The following is a 25,286-nucleotide window of genomic DNA, read 5'->3' as shown; positions in this document are numbered from 1 at the left end:
CAGTGGTATATTTCAGACCACTGTGATGATAACCACAAGAAAAAATTTGGAATAACCACAAATACATGGAGGTTAAACAACATGTCGGTAAACAGTGAATGAGTCAACAGGAGATCAAGGAATAAATTTAAAAATATATACAAACAAAACTGAAAAAATGATCATCCAAAAACTTTGGGTTACAACAAAAGGTGTCCCAACAGGGAAGTATGCAATGCAGGCTTACCTCAAGAAGCAAGAAAAGTCTCAAATACATAACCTAACTTCACACCTACAGGAGCTAGAAAAACAATAGCAAGTAAAACCTAAAGCCAGGAGAAGAAGGGAAATAATAATGATTAGAGCAAAAAATAAATGATATAGAAACAAAAAAAATGGTAGAACAGATAAACGAAACTAAGAGCTGATTTTTTGAGAGAATCATAAGCCAATATCCTGATGAACATGGATGCAAAATTCTTGACAAGATGGTAGGAAGTTGAGTCCAACAGTACATTTAAAATGGTTCACCACGACCAAGTGAAATTTATTTCTGGCCTCTATGCAGGGTTCAATATTTGCAAATCAATTCATAACATATACCACATTTATAAAGCTGGTGGTGTCATAATACCGGACTTCGATTTATATTACAAAACTGTAGTCATCAAGACAGTATAATACTGTCACAAAAACAGGCACATAGAAATGGAACAGAGTAGGAAACTCAAAAATGAAACCACAACTATATGGTCAACTTATCTTTGACAAAAGCAGAAAAAATATCCAATGGGAAAAAAGTCTCTACAACAAATGATGTTACACAAACTCCGTAGCAGTGTGCAGAATAATGAAACTGAGCCATGTTCTTATACCATACACAAATATAAATTCAAAATAGATGAAAGACCTAAGTATGAGAGAAGAAATCATCAAAATATTAAAGGAGAACACAGACATCAACCACTTTGATTAACATGATTAAATTCTTACAAGACACATCTCTGGAGGCAAGGGAAACAAAAGCAAAAATGAACTATGATAAAATGAACTCAAGATAAAAAGCTTTTGTGCAGTAAAGGAAAATCTTGTTAAGATTACAATAATACCCACTATATTCCACAAAACTAAAAGGCAGCCTATGGAATGGGAGAAGATATTTGCAAATGACATATCTGATAAAGGGTTTGTATGCAAAACATATAAAGAATTTATCATACTCAACAACACACACACACACACACACACACACACACACACACACACACAGACTAATCCAGTTAAGAAATAGGCAGATGACAAGAATAGACATTTTCCCAAAGAAGGCCCTCAAATGGCTAACAGACACATAAAAAATGCTCAACATCACTCATCATCAGGGAAATACAAATCAAAACTACGATGAGATAACACCTCACACCTCTATGAATGGCTAAATTAACAACACAAGAAACAACAGGCATTGGTGAGGATGCAGAAAAAGGGAACCCTCTTGCACTGTTGGTGGGAATGCAAACTGGTATAGCCACTTTGGAGAACAGTATGGAAGTTTCTCAAAAAGTTAAATATAGAGCTACCCTATGACCTGTCAATTGCAGTACCAAGTATTTATCCAAAGGACAAAAGCAGTAATTTGAAGGGGCATATGAACTCCACTGTTTCTATCAGTAATGCCCACAATAGCCAAAATATGGAAAGCACCCAGATGTCCATCAATAGATGATGGATAAAGAAGTGGCATATATATATCCAATGCAATACTACTCAGGCATCAAGAAGAATGAAATCTTACCCTTTGCAATGACATGGATGGAACTAGAGGGTATTATGCTAAGGGAAATAAGTCAGAGAACAATTATGATATGATTTCATTCATATGTGGAATTTAAGAAACAAAGTAGATGAACATAGGAAAGGGAGGGAAAAATAAGATGAAATCAGAGAGGAATACAAACCATAAGAGACTCTAAACTATAGGAAAGAAACTGAGGGTTGCTATAGGGAAGGAGGGTGGGAGTGTGGGGTAACTGGTTGATGAGCATTAGGGAGGGCACGTGATGTAATGAGCACTGGGTGTTATATATGTTCTATGCAACTGATGAATCACTAAACTCTACCTCTGAAACTGTTAGTACATTATAGTTAATAATTGATTTTAAATATAAAAATAATTAAAAATTAAAATAAAAAATTTTTTCATCATTCAGTTTGTAAATGTTCAACTAATATCCCAGTATTTAGTATGGAAACAAGAATCACCTTATGCATCATGATCTCTGTGCCACTTCTGCAGAGAAGACACATCTAATGGACTAAAGGAGGTAAACTGCCTGCTATATGGGCTAGAAAAAGAGATTTAGTATCTAATTGATAATTGTTAACCAATCATACTATTATAAATGCCTCTGCTCTCCCAATAATGATACAAAAGACCGACAAGGCATTCCAAGAAAAGAAAACTACAGACCAATATCCATTATGAATATTGGTGCAAATTCCTCAACAAAGTACTAAAACAAACCAAAATCAGCAACATACTAAAAGGATTATTCTGGATGATACAGTGGGAAGAACTCCCACTGGATTATAAGGATGGTTCAATATACAAAAGTTAGTGTAATACACAATATTAATAGAATGGAAGGGAAGAAAATAAACCCATGAACATCTCAGTTGATGCAGAAAAAGTAATTAAGAAAAAAATTCAAAAAAAATTCAACACGTTTTCACGATACTCAATAATCTAGGAATGAGGGTGACTTCCTTAACACAATTAAAGATATCTGTAAAAAATCTACTACTAACATTATACTCAGTGGTGAAAGACTGCAAGGTTTTTTCTAAATTCCTGAATGAGACAAGGATGGCTGGTTTTGCCATTTATATTCAATATACTGAAAGTTCTAGCCAGAACATTAGATAAGAAAAGGGAATATAAGGCATCCGTATTGGAAAGAAAGAATAAATTATTTATTTTCACAGATGATATGTTCTTATAATAATAAACACTTGCAGGGGGGGAAAAACAAATTCAGCAAAGTTGCAGGATATAAAGTCAACATGCAGAATTAGTTTCACTAATATATTAACAATGAGAAATTTAAAAGGAGATAAAGAAAACAATCCCATTTACAATAGCATCAAAAAGAATAAAATATTTTTTAAAAGATTGTATTTATTTGACAGAAAGAGAGAGAGAAAGAGAAAGCACACAAGCAGTCGGAACAGCAGGCAGAGGGAAAGGGAGAAGCAAGCTCCCGCCTAACAGAGCCCAATGTGGGACTCGATCTCAGGACTCTGGGATCATGACCTGAGCCAAAAACAAGATGCTTAACAGACTGAGCCACTCGGGCACCCCAAGAATAAAATAAATAAAACTTAACAAAAGACCTGTACACTGAAAACTTCAAAATATTGTTGAAAAATCAAAGACATAAATAAATAGAAAGACATCCCAAGTTTACCAACTGGAAGGCTTAATATTTGTTAAGATTACAATAATACCCACTATATTCCACAAAGTCAATGCAATCCATACAATATTTAGGTGTTCTGTTTTGTTTTGTTTTGTAAAGCAGAAAAGCATCCTAAAATTCATATGGCATCTCAAAATAACCAAAACAAAGAAGATCAAAACAGAAAAATTCATACTTCCTGTTCTCAAAATTTACTACAAAGTTACAGCAATCAAAACAGTGTGATATTGCCAAAAGGACAGATGTATGGACCAAGATATACGACAAATATATGAAACAAGAAAAGGAGTTCAGAAATCAATCAATCTTTATATATATGGTCAATTGATTGTTGACAAGGTAACATGGCCATTCACAGGGAAAAGGACAACCTTCTCAAGAATGATGCTAAGGGGGATCCCTGGGTGGCGCAGCGGTTTGGCGCCTTCTTTTTAGCGCGGGGCGCGATCCTGGAGACCCGGAATCGAATCCCACGTCAGGCTCCCGGTGAATGGAGCCTGCTTCCCCCTCTGCCTGTGTCTTTGCCTTTCTCTCTCTCTCTCTCTCTCTGACTATCATAAATAAATAAAAATTAAAAAAAATTTAAAAAAAGAATGATGCTAAGAAAACTGGATATTTACATGCAAAAGAGTGAAACTGAACCTTTGTCTTCTACCATACACAAAATTAACTCAAAATAGAGCAAGACATAATAATAAGAGCTAATACCATATAACTTTTAGAAGAAAACATAGAGAAAGTCTTTGCAACATTGTTTTGATAATAAATTATTGGACATGACAACAAAAACACAAACAACAAAATGAAAAAAATAGATGAATTTGACTATATCAAAATTAAAAACTTTTGTGCATTTAAAGGAAACTATCAAAATTAAGTGAATGCTCTTTTGGGTAAGAATGTTATTATAGGCATAAAATTATTTTTGCAAGTACTTTTTAAAAACTAAAATGACCAAAAAATAATAATATAAATAAATAAATAAATAAATAAATAAATAAATAAATAAAATGACCAGTATAGTCAATGACAACCAGAAACACAAGAAATCAAGACCACATGAAAGAAGTGCAGTCACTTTGGACGTTTGATAGCACCTTAAAACAGTAAACATATAACTACCATTTGATCCAGGAATTCTGTTCCTAGAAATATGCCCCAAATAAATGAAAACATAAGTCCACATAAAAACTTGTGTACAAATATTCATACTAATGTTGTCAGAATATCCAAAAAGTGAAAACAATTGAAATGTTCATAAACTGATGTCATATATCCATACAAGGAATATTATTTACCAATAAAAATAAATGAACATGGATAAAACTTGAAAGCGAAAGAAGCCCATCACAAACAACTGCATATTATATTGTTCCATTTATATGAAATATCCAGAGTAGGCAAATCCATAGAGACAAAGAGTAGATTAATGGTTGCCAAAAACTGGAAGAAGAGGAAAGTGGAAAGTGGCTACTCATAATTATGTTTTTTTCTTTTTGTAATGCTAAAAATATTCTAAAAGTAAATGTGCACCCACAATTAATATGTAACAACTTTAAATCCCCTATGTAAAACCCCTTTGCATGGAAATCTGGAGTTTCTTTTAATATTTCTGAAAGAAAATTGAGATAGACATTTCTTGTAATTCCAAATAACATAAAAGAGCAGTGATTAGATAAATAATACTATGGGCCCACAGTTTCTGACCCAGAAGAAGTAATTGTATTTGAAGGGGCCTCCCTTAATAATAGTGTTTCTTGCATGTTTTCCTTACCCGTTAAAGTGCAGGAAAACTCTTTTGAAGGCAGCTGCATAATTAAATGAGCCACATCATTCTTAGGGCCAAGAACTATCAGATAATTAAAGAATCACAGCAATATTAAAAGTCTTAAAGAAGAGTGGGTAACATTTATTTATATCCAGCTTTGAATTTGATTAGAGAAGAATGAGAGGGTAGAAATCACTTGATCATAATTTGTTTATCATAAAATGTGCATTTCATCCTAATAACTCTGAGAAGAATTAATAACTAAAAGGAGAGGCATCACTCCGGTAGATTTTAAAACAGCTATAATTACAGAAGCAGAAAAGAATGAAGAGTAATACTTCTCTCCATATACCAAATAAATTATAATGATAAGTATAAAAAAGTGAAGCCATGAGAAAAACCTTAAAGTGAATACAGGTGAATATATTTCTAACACTTACGCTTCCTAAAAATAATATCCAATAAACATTATAGCCAAAATTAGCCAAAATTAACATACTTGACCAAACAGGAATATTTTGCAATTCAAAAGCCATCATAAAGAAAATGAAAAAGCAAATGACAAGAATGGACAAAGCATATTTTTAAAAGATTTTAAAAAATTATTTATTCATGAAAGACACACAGAGAGAGGCAGGGACAGATGCAGAGGGAGAAGGAGGGCTCCCCATAGGGAGCCTGATGCAGGACTCCAGCCCAGAACCCCAGGATCATGACCTGAGCCAAAGGCAGACACTCTATCACTGAGCCACCCAAGTGCCCCTGGACAAAACATTTTGAAATATAAGAAAAACTAAACTCTAACTTCCTTCCAATGTTAATATTTGATTATGTTTAAGGTATCTAAAAATTAGTCACTGAATCAGATATCTGAGTACAAATTCAGCAAAAATAAATCTACCATTTACTGAATACATACTATATTTTAAATATTAGGCATTGTGGTTTTTTTCTCATAATCATCCTTAATCCTCACAGCAGCCCTGGGATATAGGTGTTATTTATTCCCACTTTATAACTATAATTCAAAGGACTTATGTGACTTTCATTTAATTCATAAATATCTGGATATACTTAGAAATAAGGTTTATAATCTATCACTTAGGTACACTGACTCAGATAAATAATGAGTTAAGAAGTATAAGAGGGTCATAATCACACACAAACATGCAGACAGCAACTGTTTATATTTATGAAAGTACAATAAAGCAGGTTGCACTATGAAATATCATTTGTATGTCTACAATTATATTCATATCTACATCTATACTATATATATACTATATATATTGTATCTTCAGGGAAGATTCAGGGAAACATTTTAGCCACCATTGATGGAACTTTTCAAGACAGAAAAACAGCAAACTCAATATAAACATGTATAGACTTTAACCTAAAAATTCCGTATGTATGACTGTATACTAAAAATTATATGGTTTTATGGATAAGCTTTATGCACAAAATTGTTCCTCAGTACATTACTTTCAAATAATAATTTGGTAACAATCTAAATGTAATTTTACATATTACATGTACATGCAAAGACATGTTCATTTATACATAATATACACATAAATATGTAAATAAAAGTACACCAGAAGTATGTCTGTTTATATGTAAATATGTATAGTTATTTTTGTGCCATATTATTTCCTTTTTGTCTATTTTGCATTTTTTAGTCATTAACTTTTTTCTTTTTTTTTTTAAGATTTTATTTATTTATTCATGAGAGACACACACAGAGAGAGAGGCACAGGCAGAGGGAGAAGCAGGCTCCATGCAGGGAGCCCTTGGGTCTCCAGGATCACAGCCTGGGCCAAAAGCGGTGCTAAACCGCTGAGCCACCAGAACTGCCCTCATTTGCTTCTTCTTTAAAACATAAGATAGAATGAACTTTGTGTGAGATTTTTAAATTTCTGAATAATAAAAAGTCCCCAGATTAAGATGTGGTAGAGAGGCAGGGCCACATTATCAAGAATTTATGGAAGAATATTGCCTATTTTCTTAGTCTAGCTAAAGATTTGTCAAATTTATATTTACAAAAAATAGCTTGTAGTTTCATTGATGTTTTCTGTTGTGTCTCTGGTTTCTGTATCAGCCCAACATATTATCTATCCTGGAGAATTTTCCTTGAGACTTGAGCATAATGTGTATTCTACTACTGCTAGATGGACTCCTCTTTATTTGTCTGCTAGGATAATTTATTCTACAGTGTTGTCAAATTTGCTGTCTCCTTATGATTTCCTATGTGGATGATCTATCCATTCAAAAAAGTGGGGCACTGATGTTCCATACAATTATTGTATTGCCATATATTTCTCTCTTTAGTTAATACATGCTTTGTATATTTAGGGGCTTTAACGTTGGAGCATGTATTTTTTTAAAGTGCTATATTTTATTGGTAAATTGACCCTTTTTATCATAATAAATGACCTTCTTTGACAGTTTTGACTTAAAGTCTATTTTGACAGTTTTGACTTAAAGTTGATTTTGTATGGTATTTAGTCAGGCCTGTTCCGTTTTGCTTACAATTCTTATGGAATATATTCTCCCATTCCGTCACATTGAGCCTGTGTATAAAGTGAGTCTCCGCTAACTCTGGGAAACAAACTAGGGGTGGTAGAAGGGGAGGAGGGCGGGGGGTGGGAGTGAATGGGTGACGGGCACTGGGGGTTATTCTGTATGTTAGTAAATTGAACACCAATAAAAAATAAATTAAAAAAAAAATAAAGTGAGTCTCCTGTAAGGAGCAGATAATTGAGTCTTACTATTTAAAAACTCCACTAGCCAATTTAATTTAGAGCCTTTTGATGCAAAATTTAATCTATTTACACTTAAAGTAATTATATATAGGTGAGAATTTATTTTTGCCACTTTGTTAATTGTTTTCAATTTCTTTTTTTCTTCTCTTTTTGTTTTCCTTCATAATACTGTGATTTTTTTTTGTAGTGGTATGCTTTCATTCCTTTCTCTAATTTTATAGTTTGTGTATCTACTACAAGTTTTTTATTTGTGTTTACATAAATATGAGGCTGGCATAAAGCATCTTATGGATATAACTGTCTATTTTAAACTGTGAGCAACTTTTGATTGCTTTGGACAGCATTACACTTTTCCTCCTCCCCACACTATGTATTATTGATGTCACAGCTTACATCTTTTTATATCGTGTATCCATTAATAAATTATTATAGTTATTATTTCTAAAATACTTTTATCTTTTAAATTTCATACTAGAGTTGAAATTGATTATGTACCACAATACAGTATTAGAATATATTGTATTTAATTATACTTTTACCAGGGAGTTTTATACTTTCATGTGCTTTCATGCTGCTGATTAGTTTCCTTTCATTTCAGCTTGAAGAATTAGACATATAAGGCATCACTAGTGATGAAGAACCCCTTTATATGAGAATGTTTGTCTCTCCTTTATTTTTGAAGTACAGATTTTCTGGGCATAATATTCTTGTTTGGCACTTTTTCAGTGTTTTGAACATATCTTACTCTCTCTAGACCTGTAAGATTTCTGCTGAGAAATCCACTCACACTCTTAATGGGGGCTTCTTTTTTTCATGGATCATTTTTCCTACACTTTAAAAATTCTCTGTTTGTCTTTGACTTTTGATAATTTAATTATAATGCATACATTAAACTTATTTATATTCTTGGGGCTTCATGAACCTGGATGTCTATTTCCTTGTGTTTGTAAATATACCTTTAAATAGACTTTCTGCACTCTGTTTCTTTCTCTTCTTGTGGGAGTCTCATAATGCACATATGGATTCACTTGATTGATTCCCATAGCCCATTAGACTCTCTTCTCTCTTTTTCTCTTTTTGTTCCCATGAGAGCATAATTTCAAATGACCTTTGTTTTTATTGGTTGTACATTCTGCTCATTCAAGTCTGTTTTCGAAAACCTCTAGTGAATTTTTCAATTTAGTTTTCATACTCTTCAGCTACAGTATTTCTATTTGTTTCTTTAAAAAAATTTCTTACTGTTGAACTTCCATTTTATTCATGTATTCTTTACCTGCTTTTGTTGAGTTGTCCATTTGTGTTCCACTGTAACTCACTGAGCTTCTTTGATTATTATTTTCTTTTTTTTTTAATTTTTATTTATTTATGATAGTCACAGAGAGAGAGAGAGAGAGAGAGAGAGAGAGAGAGAGAGGCAGAGACACAGGCAGAGGGAGAAGCAGGCTCCATGCACCGGGAGCCCGATGTGGGATTCGATCCCGGGTCTCCAGGATCGCGCCCTGGGCCAAAGGCAGGCGCCAAACCGCTGCGCCACCCAGGGATCCCAAGATTATTATTTTCGATTCTTTGTCAGACAATTTACAGATCTCCATTCTTTAGGGTTAGTTACCGGAGATTTGCCTTCTTCCTTTGATTGTGCCATGTTTTCTTGATTCTTCGTGTTCCTCGAATGTTTGCTTTGTTGTCTGCATGTTTGAAAATGAAGCTACCTCTCCCAGTCTTTATGGACTGGTTTTGACTGAGAGATAATTTCACTGGTCTGCAGTGTTTGAGGCTGACCTTTTGGGGAGTGCACTCTACAACTATGGCCAATGACACCCTCCCTTCCTTCCTTTTTTGAAAACAAAAATCAAAAAAAAAAAAAAAACAAAAAAAAACCCTCAGTCTTCCTCATCTCAATCAAACCAAACAGTGCCAGCTGTGGAAGAAAACTTTACTTTGTTGCTGCTGTCAGGCACTCAAAATGAGGCCAGATGGAAACCAAGTCCATGTAAAGTGGTCTGTGTTACTGGGGGTAAGTCCTCTTTCACTTCTCTCCTTGATGGAGGAAAAACCCAAGTTCTGCCTTTTTTCCCAATCCTACAAAGCAGTTCTTGCTGTAGGAGCATAGCCTCCCTTTTCCTTTGTTAGTAGTTGTGTGAAGTCACCAGACACTGCAGGTAATTTGGTGCTCCATGAGGCAAGATAGAAATAAACTCCATAGGGGGCACATCTAAATGCTTACTTTCCTATGCTCATATTTTGTTGAGGATTCTTGCTGATATCAATATTCAAACGTCTTTGTTTTGCTTTGGTATCAGAATAATGGTGTTCTCATAGAATGAGTTAGGAAACATTTGATCTTCAGCGTTGAAGATTTTGTGAACTATTGGTTTTAGTTCTTTGTTAAATGTTGGATTGAGCTTGCCATTGAAACTATCTGGTCCCGGGAAGATTCGTGGAGAGATGTTTAATGGTTTTATTTGTGGGGAGATTTTTAATTACCAATGCAATCTCCTCAGTAGTTATGGGTCTGTTTAGATTTTCTGTATCTCCATCATTCAGTCTTAGTATGTTGTGTGTTTCTAGGAATTTTGCATTTCATATAGGTTATCCAATTTGTGTACAATTGCTTATAGTACTTTCTCATGATACTTTAAACCTCTATAAAATAATTATAAGATCACACTTCCTTTCTGATTTTAGTTATTTGTGTCTTCCCCCCTTTTTAAAGTCAATTAAGTGAGAGACTCATCAATTTTATTAATTATTTTAGAGAATCAGTATTTGGGTTGATTGATTTTCCTTATTCTGTATTTTTTTTAAATCACTCTTGTCTTTATTATTTCCTTTGTTCTGCTAGCTTTGGGTTTAGTTTGTTACTTTACCTAGTTCCTAAGGCATAAAATGAGGTTGTTAATTGGAATTCTTTCTTATTTTTTAGGTTAGGCATTTAAGGCTATAAATATTCCTATTAGCACTGCCTTTGCAGCCTCTGATACATCTTGCATGCCATATTTTCCTTCTCATTTGTCCATAGGTATATTCTAATTTATCTTGTGATTTATTCTTTGACAGATTGGTTGTTTAAGAGCATGTTGTTTAATTCCCACATATTTGGGGATAATCTAATTTTTCCTTCTACTCTTGATTTCCAGATTCAGTCCATTGTGATAAAAAAAAACTTTGTATAATTTCAGTCCGTTAAAACTTATTAAGAATTGGAGTTTTTTGTCTAACATATAATCTATCCTGAAGCATGTTTGATACACAATAAAAATGTGTATTCTCCTTTTGTTGAGTGCAATGTTGTGTATATGTTTGTTAGATTCAATTGTATTTCAGTGCTGTTCAAGACTTCTATTTCTTAGCGATAATCTATCTAGTTCTATCCATTGTTGGTAGTTGGGTACTGAGATCTCCAACTATTATTGAAGAGCTATTTAATTCCTCTTTAAATGCTGCCAATATTTGCTTCATGTATTTTGAAGTACTGGTGTTGGGTGTATATGTTTATGATTGTTATATGTTCTTGGCGAATTGACTCTTTTGTCATTTCACAACATCATTCTTTATCTCTTGTAATAGTTTTTTATTTAAATTCTACTTTGATATTAGTATAGGCACCCCAGTTCTCTTTTGGTTGTTATTTACATGAAATACATTTTTTATTCTTTCACTTTCAATCTATTTGTGGCAGATGAGCTAGTGAGTCCTTTCTGGACAATGTAAAATTGGATTATTTTTCTCTTATTAATCTCTCAATCTATGATTTAATTGGGGATTTTAACCTACTTACACTTAACGTAATTACTGATAAGCAATGGATACATTAATCACTTGGTAATTTGTTCTCTGTATGTCTGAAAGCATTTTTGTCCCTTTTTTCCTCACTAATGCCTGCTTTTGTGTTTTGTAGATTTTTTTGTGATGTAATTTAATTTTCTTCTCATTTCTTTTTGTGCTTTGCATATTGTGTGTGTATATATGCATTATAAAGTATATATTTTATTATAAATAAATATTATAAATATATTTTATTATAAGTAAAGCATATGTATTTATTAATCATATTATAGATATATATTTTGGGAGGGATTACATCTTTCAAAAAGATTACATATAACATTCTGAAGTTATAATAATATAATTTTGAATTGATACCAACTTAACTTCAACTGAATCCAAAAATTCTTGGTGTTCAATTTACTAACATACAGAATAACCCCCAGTGCCCGTCACCCATTCACTCCCACCCCCCGCCCTTCTCCCCTTCCACCACCCCTAGTTCGTTTCTCAGAGTTAGCAGTCTTTACGTTCTGTCTCCCTTTCTGATATTTCCCACACATTTCTTCTCCCTTCCCTTATTTTCCCTTTCACTATTATTTATATTCCCCAAATGAATGAGAACATATAATGTTTGTCCTTCACCGACTGACTTATTTCACTCAGCATAATACCCTCCAGTTCCATCCACGTTGAAGCAAATGGTGGGTATTTGTCATTTCTAATAGCTGAGTAATATTCCATTGTATACATAAACCACATCTTCTTTATCCATTCATCTTTCATTGGACACCAGGCTCCTTCCACAGTTTGGCTATCGTGGCCATTGCTGCTATAAACATCGGGGTGCAGGTGTCCCGGCGTTTCATTGCATCTGTATCTTTGGGGTAAATCCCCAGCAGTGCAATTGCTGGGTCGTAGGGCAGGTATATTTTTAACTGTCTGAGGAACCTCCACACAGTTTTCCAGAGTGGCTGCACCAGTTCACATTCCCACCAACAGTGTAAGAGGGTTCCCTTTTCTCCGCATCCTCTCCAACATTTGTTGTTTCCTGCCTTGTTAATTTTCCCCATTCTCACTGGTGTGAGGTGGTATCTCATTGTGGTTTTGATTTGTATTTCCCTGATGGCAAGTGATGCAGAGCATTTTCTCATGTGCATGTTGGCCATGTCTATGTCTTCCTCTGTGAGATTTCTCTTCATGTCTTTTGCCCATTTCATGATTGGATTGTTTGTTTCTTTGCTGTTGAGTTTAATAAGTTCTTTATAGATCTTGGAAACTAGCCCTTTATCTGATATGTCATTTGCAAATATCTTCTCCCATTCTGTAGGTTGTCTTTGAGTTTTGTTGACTGTATCCTTTGCTGTGCAAAAGCTTCTTATCTTGATGAAGTCCCAATAGTTCATTTTTGCTTTTGTTTCTTTTGCCTTCGTGGATGTATCTTGCAAGAAGTTACTATGGCCGAGTTAAAAAAGGGTGTTGCCTGTGTTCTTGTCTAGGATTTTGATGGAATCTTGTCTCACATTTAGATCTTTCATCCATTTTGAGTTTATCTTTGTGTATGGTGAAAGAGAGTGCTCTAGTTTCATTCTTCTGCATGTGGATGTCCAATTTTCCCAGCACCATTTATTGAAGAGCCTGTCTTTCTTCCAATGGATAGCCTTTCCTCCTTTATCGAATATTAGTTGCCAATAAAGTTCAGGGTCCACTTCTGGATTCTCTATTCTGTTCCACTGATCTATGTGTCTGTTTTTGTGCCAGTACCACACTGTCTTGATGACCACAGCTTTGTAGTACAACCTGAAATCTGGCATTGTGATGCCCCCAGATATGGTTTTCTTTTTTAAAATTCCCCTGGCTATTCGGGGTCTTTTCTGATTCCACACAAATCTTAAAATAATTTGTTCTAACTCTCTGAAGAAAGTCCATGGTATTTTGATAGGGATTGCATTAAACGTGTATATTGCCCTGGGTAACATTGACATTTTCACAATATTAATTCTGCCAATCCATGAGCATGGAATATTTTTCCATCTCTTTGTGTCTTCCTCAATTTCTTTCAGAAGTGTTCTATAGTTTTGAGGGTATAGATCCTTTACATCTTTGGTGAGGTTTATTCCTAGGTATCTTATGCTTTTGGGTGCAATTGTAAATGGGATTGACTCCTTAATTTCTCTTTCTTCAGTCTCATTGTTAGTGTATAGAAATGCCACTGACTTCTGGGCATTGATTTTGTATCCTGCCACGCTACCGAATTGCTGTATGAGTTCTAGCAATCTTGGGGTGGAGACTTTTGGGTTTTCTATGTAGAGTATCATGTCATCGGCGAAGAGGGAGAGTTTGACTTCTTCTTTGCCAATTTGAATGCCTTTAATGTCTTTTTGTTGTCTGATTGCTGAGGCTAGGACTTCCAGTACTATGTTGAACAGCAGTGGTGAGAGTGGACATCCCTGTCTTGTTCCTGATCTTAGGGGAAAGGCTCCCAGTGCTTCCCCATTGAGAATGATATTTGCTGTGGGCTTTTCATAGATGGCTTTTAAGATGTCGAGGAATGTTCCCTCTATCCCTACACTCTGAAGAGTTTTGATCAGGAATGGATGCTGTATTTTGTCAAATGCTTTCTCTGCATCTAATGAGAGGATCATATGGTTCTTGGTTTTTCTCTTGCTGATATGATGAATCACATTGATTGTTTTACGGGTGTTGAACCAGCCTTGTGTCCCAGGGATAAATCCTACTTGGTCATGGTGAATAATTTTCTTAATGTATTGTTGGATCCTATTGGCCAGTATCTTGTTGAGAATTTTTGCATCCATGTTCATCAGGGATATTGGTCTGTAATTCTCCTTTTTGGTGGGGTCTTTGTCTGGTTTTGGAATTAAGGTGATGCTGGCCTCATAGAATGAATTTGGAAGTACTCCATCTCTTTCTATCTTTCCAAACAGCTTTAGGAGAATAGGTATGGTTTCTTCTTTAAACGTTTGATAAAATTCCCCTGGGAAGCCATCTGGCCCTGGACTCTTGTGTCTTGGGAGGTTTTTGATGACTGCTTCAATTTCCTCCCTGGTTATTGGCCTGTTCAGGTTTTCTATTTCTTCCTGTTCCAGTTTTGGTAGTTTGTGGCTTTCCAGGAATGCATCCATTACTCCTAGATTGCCTAATTTATTGGCGTATAGCTGTTCATAATATGTTTTTAAAATCGTTTGTATTTCCTTGGTGTTGGTAGTGATCTCACCTTTCTCATTCATGATTTTATTAATTTGAGTCTTCTCTCTCTTCTTTTTAATAAGGCTGGCTAATGGTTTATCTATCTTATTAATTCTTTCAAAGAACCAACTCCTGGTTCTGTTGATCTGTTCCACCAAAAATTCTTTTATACACCTCCATTGTTCTGTCCCCAGTTTATGTTATTAAAATTGTCACAAATTACCTCTTTATGTATTTTGGACTCATATAGATTTATAATAACTCTTTATGCATTTGTTTTTTTAAATGCTAGAGAAAATAACAAGTGGTATCACAAATCAAAATCACAATAATATTGTTTTTTTATATTTGCCCATTTATTTCCCTTTCTTGGTGATCTTTATAGCATTATATGGCTTTCAGTTCCCATCTAACATTCTTTTATTTCAACCTGAAGGAATACCTTCAGCATTTCTTGTAGGACAGGCCTATTTTTAAGGTATGCTTCAGCTTATTTTCACCTGAGAATGTTAATTTCTCCTTTATTTTGAAGCTCAGTTTTTCTAGGTATAGTATTTTTGGCTGACAAGTTTTTCTCCCCATTATAGCTGCCTTCCCTTTCTGTCCTCCAAGGTCTTTGGAGAGAAATAGGCTAATGATTTTATTGAGCATCCCTTATATTTGAGGAGTCACTTCTCACTTGCTGTTTTCAAGACTCTGTCTTTACGTTTCAAAAGTTTGATTATACCATTTGCTGTGAATCACTTTTCATATATTTTTCTTGGAGGGTTCATTGAGCTTCTTGGATTTGTAGATCCACATATTTTATCAAATTTCAGAAATTTTCAGCCATTATTTATATAACCTCTCTTTCTTTCTCTCTCCTACTGCTTGGGCCTCCATCACACATATATTTGCTCTCTCTTGATAATATCCCACAAACCTCTTAGACTAGACTCACTTTACTCCGTTCTATATTCTTCCAACTCCTCAGACTCAACCTTTTCAACTATCCTATCTTCAATTCACTGATTCTTTCCTCTGCCTACTCACATGTGTTATTGAACATCTCTAATAGTTATTATATTTTTTAGTTCCAGAATTTCTATTTTGTTCTTTTCTATAATTTCTATTTCTGTAGTGATATTTTCATTTTGTTACTATATTGTCTTTCTGATTTCTTCTAGTTATTTGTCTGTGTTTTTATTCAGTTCTCTGTATATATTTAAGACAGTTTTGAATAACTTTGTAAACCTGATGTCTGTGTTTCCTCTGGTATGATCTGCAAATTTATTTTCTTCATCTGATGGTAATGTTTTCTTGTTATTTGTATGCCTTTATTTTGTTGTTATTGTTGTTATTGTTGAAATTTATACATTTGAAAAAGTAGCCCTCCCCCAGTCTTTCCTGAATCTTTCTGTACCAAGGAATTTCTTCACTGATTAGCTGGGCATGATCTGAGCGTAGGGATAATACCAAGATGAAAGCTTAAGGTTTTCTCGGGTCTCTTTTGAGCAGTGTCTTATGTTGGCCTTCATGTGTTTTTCTCAATTCTCTCATGTACCTGGGTACTTTTAAATTCCTTAACTTTCCAGAGTTTCCTCCCATGTCTCTCAGAGTCTGAGATTGTCTATTGTATGTCTCCACCTCTAATGACTTGCCAAAAGGGTTTCTGGGTCTAGGCTCCTTACTACTTTCTTTAACAAATGCATTGCACTTTTCATGTCTAAGATCCAAATTAGATAAGACAGATATCAGCCCTGAAGGTAGTCCCCAGGCATATTAGACTGCTGTAAATAAGGAACAGAAGTGGGAGGTGTGCTGATATTTCCCCTAACCCTTGTGGTAGAGGAGGGCAAAAGGCAAGTAAATATGCTACAAACTTTCTTATCATTTGAACATGTTTCAGTCTTAATTGGACATTCATTTGGTTACTGTAGATGTTTGACTATTTTCCAGAACACTTAAAAATTTATTCAGCAAAAAAAATAAAAATAAAAATTAAAAAAAAATTTATTCAGCCAATTTCTCTGTTTGGGTTTTCTTGAGGATCAAGAGAGCTTCATACTTGCATTTTGCTGGCATCATTCTTTCACTGTTATTTGTTAAAGTTTCTCAGTCATCTTTTGGTTGGTTAAAGCTTATCCTTTACTAGAATCCTTAGGACTAATATCCTCCTTTCTTAAGTTTCCTGAAAAATATGCTTCAATTTTGTATTGTTTTTGAAAAATATACTACTGATAAAAGTTTTTTTTTTTTTTTTTTTTTTTTTTTTTGGTGGTAGTCTTTCTTTTCTTCTGGGGATCCTAAAGATTTTTTAAATTTATCTTTAACCTTTGATATTAATACTAGAATTTGTTTCAGAATTAATTTTTCTGGGTCAATTTTTCTTTTACTTGAAAATTTTTCATGCGTTTTTATTTTATTTAAAAAGATTTTATTTATTTTTTCATGAAAAACACAGAGAAAGAAGCAGAGACATAGGCAGAGGGAGAAGCAGGCTCTCCACAGGGAACCCAATGTGGGACTTGATGCCAGGACTCAGGATTATGCCCTGAGCCAAAGGCAGATAGATGCTCAACCACTGAACCCACCCAGACATCCCATGAATTTTGCTTTTAAATATGATTACTGGTTCACTATTTTGATTTTCTTCTTTTTCAATTTTCTTCATTCTTCTTGATTTTCAAGATTTTGAATCACTAATATGGAATGTTCAATCTTTTTTTCTGGCATTTCTACTACTTGTTTCTGATCCTTTATACTCAAAAGAGAAACCTTTAAAAATTCTATTTTTTTGTTTTCTTCAATATTCTTTACAAAATTTATTATCTTTATTCTATTATCTTTATTCTTTATTCTTTTAAAATTTCCTTTCTGATTTCGGTGAACCTTTGTGCAATTTCTTTATTATTTTTGCATTTCTGCCTTTGTATTTGCATTTTTGATTCAAGGTGTTCTTTTTTTCCCCCATGTCTTGAAATGCTTGCTTATACATATTTAATACAGTTTACAATATGATATAACTGACTTCTTCAGTTTTATACTTAATTTAGGGGATATTTTTGTTTGCACAAAGGACTTCGTTTGCATTTTCTGACTTTTACTTAAAGTCATGTATGGAAATTGCTTGGGTATTTCTCTTCATTTATTTAATGGACAGAGTATTTAAAGATGTTTTTATTTATTTATTTATTTATTTTAAGATTTATTTATTCATTCATTCAGAGAGAGCGAAGAGAGAGGCAGAGACACAGGCGGAGGGAGAAGCAGGCTCCATGCAGGGAGCCCGATGTGGGACTCGATTCTGGGTCTCCAGGATCACACCCCAGGCTGCAGGCGGCGCTAAACCGCTGCACCACCGGGGCTGCCCAAAGATGTTTTTATTTATTACTTATGTTCTCATCTTTACAGTTACTTTATTAATGGTTTTGGCAACAGGGGAGACCAATTATCTATCTTTTTTTCCTCTTCCATTCTAAATGAGCCTTCATTCATCTCCCTTAGTTGATTCTTTCCTCCTTTCTTTTCTCTATCAATAAGACATTTTCCCCAGAGGGAATAGTTCTCCTGGGTAGCCACTTTACTTCCCACATAGTTTCAAGTCCCTTTTCCACGTTTAGATTTTGATCTACCAGGTCCCAATCTTTGTTTAGTCATTTTTTTTGCTTTTTGATTTAATTTATTTTTACGGGACTAATTTTCTGTTACTAAACTTACTTATTCTTTCTAGAATCCGATTTCTTGTATCCCCTTATGTAGACAATCATATCACCCAGAAATAGAGAATGTCTTATTTATTCTTTTCCAATATGCATAGTTTAATTTCTGTTTCTTGCCTTATTGATCTGGCTAGAATCTCTACCAACTATGATGTTTAATGAGAGTGATGAGAGCAGACATCCATGTCTCATCCAGTTTTGCAGGAAAAGCATTCAGTCTTCATTCATTGTGATGTTAACTGTAGTTTTTTTGTTTGTAGATGCCCTTTATCAGGTTAAAGACTTTCACTTATATTTCTAGTTTGTTGATAGTTTTCAACAAGAATAGAAGTATGGATATTTAATTTTTATTGAATATGTTTTATGTCTTTATTGTAGTGATCACATTATTTTTCTTTTTTAGATCATGCTATGGTAATTTATATTCGTCACTTTTTTTTTTTTTATCTTGGACCAGTTTTGCATTCCTGGAATAAACTTGATTTAATCACACTATATTATCTTTTGCATATATTGCTGTATTTACTTGCTAATATATTTTGAGAATTTTTTTCTATGTTCTTGGAAATATTGACCTGTATTTTTCTTTTAGAATTTTTATCTGATTTTTTGTATCATGATAATGTTGATTTTATAAAGCGAGATAAAATATTTTTCTATCTCTTTTATATTCTGGAAGTGGTTTGTAAACTGATGTTACTGCTTCAGATGTTCAGTAGAATTCCCATTGAAACCAGCTGGGCTTGGATTTTTCTCTGTTGAAAAATTTTAAATTACAAATTCGATTTATTCAGTAGACATAGGACAATTTAGATTATCTATTTATTCTGTAATAATTTTTGCCATTGGCATTTCTCAAGGAAATTGCCTATTTCTTATAATTTGTTGAATGTATAGGCTTGAACTTTGATCACAATATTGTCTATTTTTTAATGTCTCTAAGTCTTTAGTCATTGCCTTCTTTCATCTTAATCTTGGTAATTTTTGCCTTCTCATACATACATGTATATGTTTTACTTGCCAGTCTGGCTAGGGGTTGATCAATTTCATTATTTTATCAAAGTACAAACTTAGCTATTAATTTTTTCTATTTTTCAGCTTTCAATAGAATTCATTTCTGATATTATCTTTATTGTTTATTTCCTTTTAATTGCTTTGAGTTTATTTTGTTCATTTAAAGAATTTTAATGTGGAGTTTTAGATAACTAATTTGAGACTTAAATAAATAAATAAATAAATAAACTAATTTGAGACTTTTTGAATATAAGAATATAATAAATTCTTCTCTAAGTACTGTTTTAACGACACTCATAAATAATGATATGATGCATTTTCATTTTCATCCAAAATATTTTTTATTTCTTGATTATTTCCTCCTTGATTCATATTCTGTTTAGCAGTGTGTTGTTTAATATCCAAATCCTGGGGGGTAGTGTATAATTTGTTTATATTTCTGTTACTGATATATAATTAATTTATGATCATAGAACACAATTTGTATGATTTCTATTACTTCAAACATGTTAAAATATGTCTGTCACCTGGATTTTGTTTTTAGTTTATGTTCTATGTGCAATTGAAAACAGTTCTACAATCATTTGTAGAGTGTTTTATCAATGTCAAATTGATTGAGATTGTTATTTAGTTATTCTAAATCCTATTGTTTCCTGTCTACTGAAAGAGGAATGTTGATATCTTCAAATATTATTATTATTTTAAAGATTTTATTTATTTTTTCATGAGAGACACAGAGAGAGGCAGAGACGTAGGCAGAGAGAGAAGAAGGCTCCCTGTAGGGAGCCCAATTTGGGACTCAATCTCAGGACCTGAGATCATGACCTGAGTCAAAGGCCAATGCCCAACTATCCAGGTGCCTTTCTATCAGTTTTCACTTCATGTATTTGACGTTTTGCTACAAAGTTAATATTTTCTGTTAATTTAGGAGTATTAATGATCTCAAAGAATTTACTGAGGTTTTTTGTTTGTTCTTGTTTTTAAAGATTTTATTTATTTATTTGAGAGACACAGAGAGAGAAGAGAGAGAGAGAATGAGAGAGTGAGTGAGCCGGGGAAGGGGCAGAGGGAAGAGAGAGAAGCAGACTCCTCGCTGAGCAGGAAACCTGACATGAGGCTTGATTCCAAGACCTTAGCATCATAATCTGAGCTAGGCCCCCATTATGATTATTTAATGTCTAATTGTATCCCTTATATTTTGTGTTCTATTTTTCTTAAGAATATGTCTTCTCCAGCATATGTTAGTATTGTACATATTTTTCTATCCTATTTATTTATTATTTATATTTTTTATTTTAACCAATATTTGTTTTCAATGTGGGTTTCTAATAGTGTGTAATTGGGCCTTTCAAAAAGTCCAATATGATGATCTCTGGCATTTTGATTGACATATTTAGTTCATTTAGAATTAAGATATCTATCTTAACCGCTGTTAAGATAGATTTGAACCGCTGTATTACATCTGGTTAATGTTTGTCCCTGTACTTTTTTCTCTGTTCCCTCATTCTTGCCTTCTTGTGAGTTATTCTAGCACTTTTTAGTATTCTATTTTAACTTAATTATTGTATTTGTATTTTGGCAATAAATCTTTACATTCTATTTGTTTACATTTGCTCTAGGAATTTAAAAAGTTCATACCTAAACTTTCTTATTCCACTTAGAATGAATATTCCACCACTTCAAGTAAAATGTAGACATCTTAAATTCATACGTGCATTATTACTTTCCTTTTCTTATGTCATAGTTTTCAGGTGTATTATTTCACATATCTGAGAAACACACACTGTTAAAATTATTATATTCAATAGTCATTCATATTTTTAAGTTTAAATATTAAACTTAGAAAATATTATTTCACATTTACCTACACATTTATTATTTTTGTTGCTTCTATTAATTTCTGATGTTCCTAGTTTTCCCTATGCTATTGTTTTCCTTTATCTATTGTTTCCTATTGTGTTCCTTTCAGAACAGCTTTTTTTGTCATATTTTTAGAATAGATTTCTTAGTGATGAAGTCTCCTAGTTTTCCTTTATTTTATCTGTATTCTTAAAAGATTTTTTTCATGGAGTATAAAATTATGAATTGATGTTTTTCATTTCAGTGATTTATTGTTTATATTCTACATGAATTTATTTTTATTTATTTAATTTTAATTATTTATTATCTTATTCTACATGAATTTATTGTTTTTATTCTACATGAAGAGAACATGGTGTTGGCATGAAGACAGACAAATAGATCAGTGGAATAAAATTTTGAAACCAGAAATAAACTCATGATCATTTGATTTTTTCAAAAGATGCCAAGGCAATTCAATGGGGGAAAGGTATAGTCTTTTCAAGAGTCAGTGCTGGCACATCAGATATCCACATGCAAAAAGATGTCTTGGGATCTTTCCCTCACCCTACACAAAATTTGAACTCAAAATGTGTCATAGACCTAAAGGCAAGAGCTAAAACTATAAAACCTTCAGTAAGTAAAAATTGGAGAAAAATATTTGAAACTTTGAATTATGCAAGGACTTCTGAGATAGGAAGCCAAAAGCTTATGATAAAATAAACTGCTATATTGGACTTCATCAAAATTAAAACCGCTATGTTTTAAAATACACTGATAAGAAAGTGAAAGAACAATACACAGACTAGAAGAAAATTTGTTCAAATGATTTATCTGATAAAAGATTTGTATCCAAATATGTAAGATTTCTTAAAAGTAAAAAATAGGATGACAAACATTCCAATTGAAAAATGACAAAATAGAGATGGCTTAGTTGTTTAAGCATCTGCCTTCAGCTTAGGTCATGTTCCCAGCATCCTGGGATAGAGCCCCATGGGGAAATCCTTGCTCAGTGGGGAGTCTGATTCTCCTTCTCCCTCTGACCCTACCCCCACATGTGCACTCTCTCTCTAGCTTGCTGTTTTTCTCAAATAAAATCTTTTTTTAAATAAAAAAATTTTAAAGGCAAAATAATAGATATTTCATCAAGGAAGGAATACAAAATGGTTATAAACCACATGATAAAATATTCAACATAATAAGGATTACAAATAATAACAAATGGTGTCATGCATTGCTGCCCAAATGTAAAATGGTATTTTGGTAAACAGTTTGATGATTTTATTAAATGTTAAACATAAATTTATCTTATGATTTAGAATTCCCATTCCTAAGTGTATAACCAAGAGAAATAAAATACATTTTCACTCAAAGATGTGTATGTGAATATTCCTAGTAGAATTGCTCATAAGGCTTCAAAAGTGGAAACTGGTGCAGTCACTCTGGAAAACAGTATGGAATTTCTTCAAAAAGTTAAAAATAGAACTACCCTATGATCCAGCAATTGCCTGCCGGGTATTTACCCAAAGTATAGAAAAATATTGGTTCAGAGGGGCACATGCATCCTGATGTTTATAGCAGCATTAAATAAATAAAAAATTAAAAAAATAAAATAAACAGAACAAACATGTCAAATAGTAAAGCAGTAAAATAGTTTTAAATTTAATTAAATTTCTTGTGACTGAACCCTTCAAAATAATTTCCTAAAGTCTTCTTTAGGCATGATATCATTGTCATAATCATCACCATTGCCATTACCATCATTATCATAATCATTATCATTGTCATTGTCACTACCATCCCCAGCATTCCCACTGACATTCATTAAGCGCTTTCTCTGCACTAAGCACTGTGATACATGCTTCATAAGCAGCATCACATTTGGTTACCAGAAGTACTTCGGAAGTTATGATGCTTAGGCAGAAGAATAAACTGAGATTAGAGCAAGGCTACATTACTTGCTGAGTTTCCCACAGTCCTTATTTCAGAGTGGAATTTTATTCAAAGTGAGTATTCTATTACTAGAAAAATATATTTTCAGTAAAAGAGAAAAAAAAAGCATTAGGGTAAAGCAACAGTCTCCATGTAACTATGTAGTGCTATGCAATACTATGAAATACACAGCAATATTATGTGAAGAGTTTGGAAGACCTTCAAAAAATTAAAGAATAGTATAAGACATACCTTTTTTTTTTCTTATTTCAGCCACTTTATTTAACAATCTAATTAGCAATTTAACATTATGCTTCATTTTTCCTATTAGGATAGGACATTTAGAGTGCTTTGAAAATGGTCAGCCAAAAAAAAAAATAAATAAAAAATAAAAAGAAAAAAAAAAAAGAAAAGAAAATGGTCAACCAAAACCTCCAACTATTAAATTATATACACAGGCCTGTCTTATTCATTATTTTATGTTCTTCTGTATATATAGTATTTACTTAAAATGGATCAAAGACCAAAATTCGAGAGCATAAAACAATAAAAATCTTTTTAAAAAAATAGAGGTACAGTGGAGAACCTGGGTGGCTCAGTCAGTTAAGCATCTGACTCTTGATTTCGGCTCAGGTCATGACCTCAAGACTGTGGGAACTAGCCCCTAATCAGGCTCCCCACGCAGTGGAGAATCTGCATGAGGAACCTCTATTTCTGCTCCTCCCCCACTCATGTGCACACATGCACGTGTGCACGCACACACACAAATTCTCTCTCTCAAACAAAATAAATCTTAAAAAAATAATAAATAAACCTGAATTCATAAAAGTCAAAATTATGGATCAAAACAGAAGCAGTGAAGAGATAATGTGCATAATGAGAGAAAATATTTGCAAATTATGTTTTGAGGGCCTAATATCAAGAATATATAAAGAAGCTTTACAACTTCATGACAAAAAGAAAAACAATCCTTTTAGAAAATGGATAAAGAAGAGGTGGTATACGTATACAATGGAATATTATTCAGCCATTAGAAACGACAAATACCCACCATTTGCTTCGACGTGGATGGAACTGGAGGGTATTATGCTGAGTGAAATAAGTCAGTTGGAGAAGGACAAACATTATATGGTCTCATTCATTTGGGGAATGTAAAAATTCGTGAAAGGGAATAAAGGGAAAGGAGAGAAAATGAGTGAAAATATCAGTGAGGGTAACAAAACATGAGAGACACCTAACTTGGGAAATGAACAAGGGGTAGTGGAAGGGGAGGTGGTCGGGTGGTTGGGGTGACTGGGTGATGGGCACTGAGGGGGCACTAGGTGGGATGAGCACTGGGTGTTATGCTATATGTTGGCAAATTGAACTCCAAATAAAAAAATAAAAATAAAATAAAATAAAAAGAAAATGAGCAGAAGACCTGAATAGACATTTATTCATGGATATACAAATGGTCAAGAAAGACATGAAAATATGCTCAACTTCTTTTGTCATTAGGGAGGTGCACATCAAGATTACAATGAGATACCACTTTATAGGTACCAGAAAGACCATAATTTAAAAATTGGAAAATAACAAGTATTGGTGAGTAGAGGAGAAATTGGAACTCTAATACATTGCTGTTTGTAATGTAAAATAGTACTACCAGAGTGGAAAATAATTTGGCATACTGTGTAAAAGTTAAACATAGTATATTGTATGATCCAGTAATTCCATTCATGGGTCTATAGCCCCCAGATTGAAACAGGTATTTGAACAAATACCTGTGCAAAGATATTCATAGCAGCACTACTCACAAAAGTCAAAAGCTAGATAAATCCCAAAGGTCAATGGATAAACAAAA

The 25,286-nt window shown here is 33.3% G+C and overlaps 1 protein-coding gene across 2 annotated transcripts in view; it reads right to left on the bottom strand.

Annotated features, from left to right (window-relative positions):
• LOC140637268 (butyrophilin subfamily 1 member A1-like) overlaps nucleotides 1-25,286 on the bottom strand; it is a 73,453-nt gene that overhangs the window by 28,775 nt on the left and 19,392 nt on the right. The window lies entirely within an intron of this gene.

Source organism: Canis lupus, chromosome 7 (genome assembly GCF_048164855.1).
Source record: "Canis lupus baileyi chromosome 7, mCanLup2.hap1, whole genome shotgun sequence".
NCBI classification, from domain to species: Eukaryota; Metazoa; Chordata; class Mammalia; order Carnivora; family Canidae; genus Canis; species Canis lupus.
The sequence above is the reverse complement of the archived record's forward strand: the minus strand, read 5'-3'. Positions and strand labels throughout refer to the sequence as shown.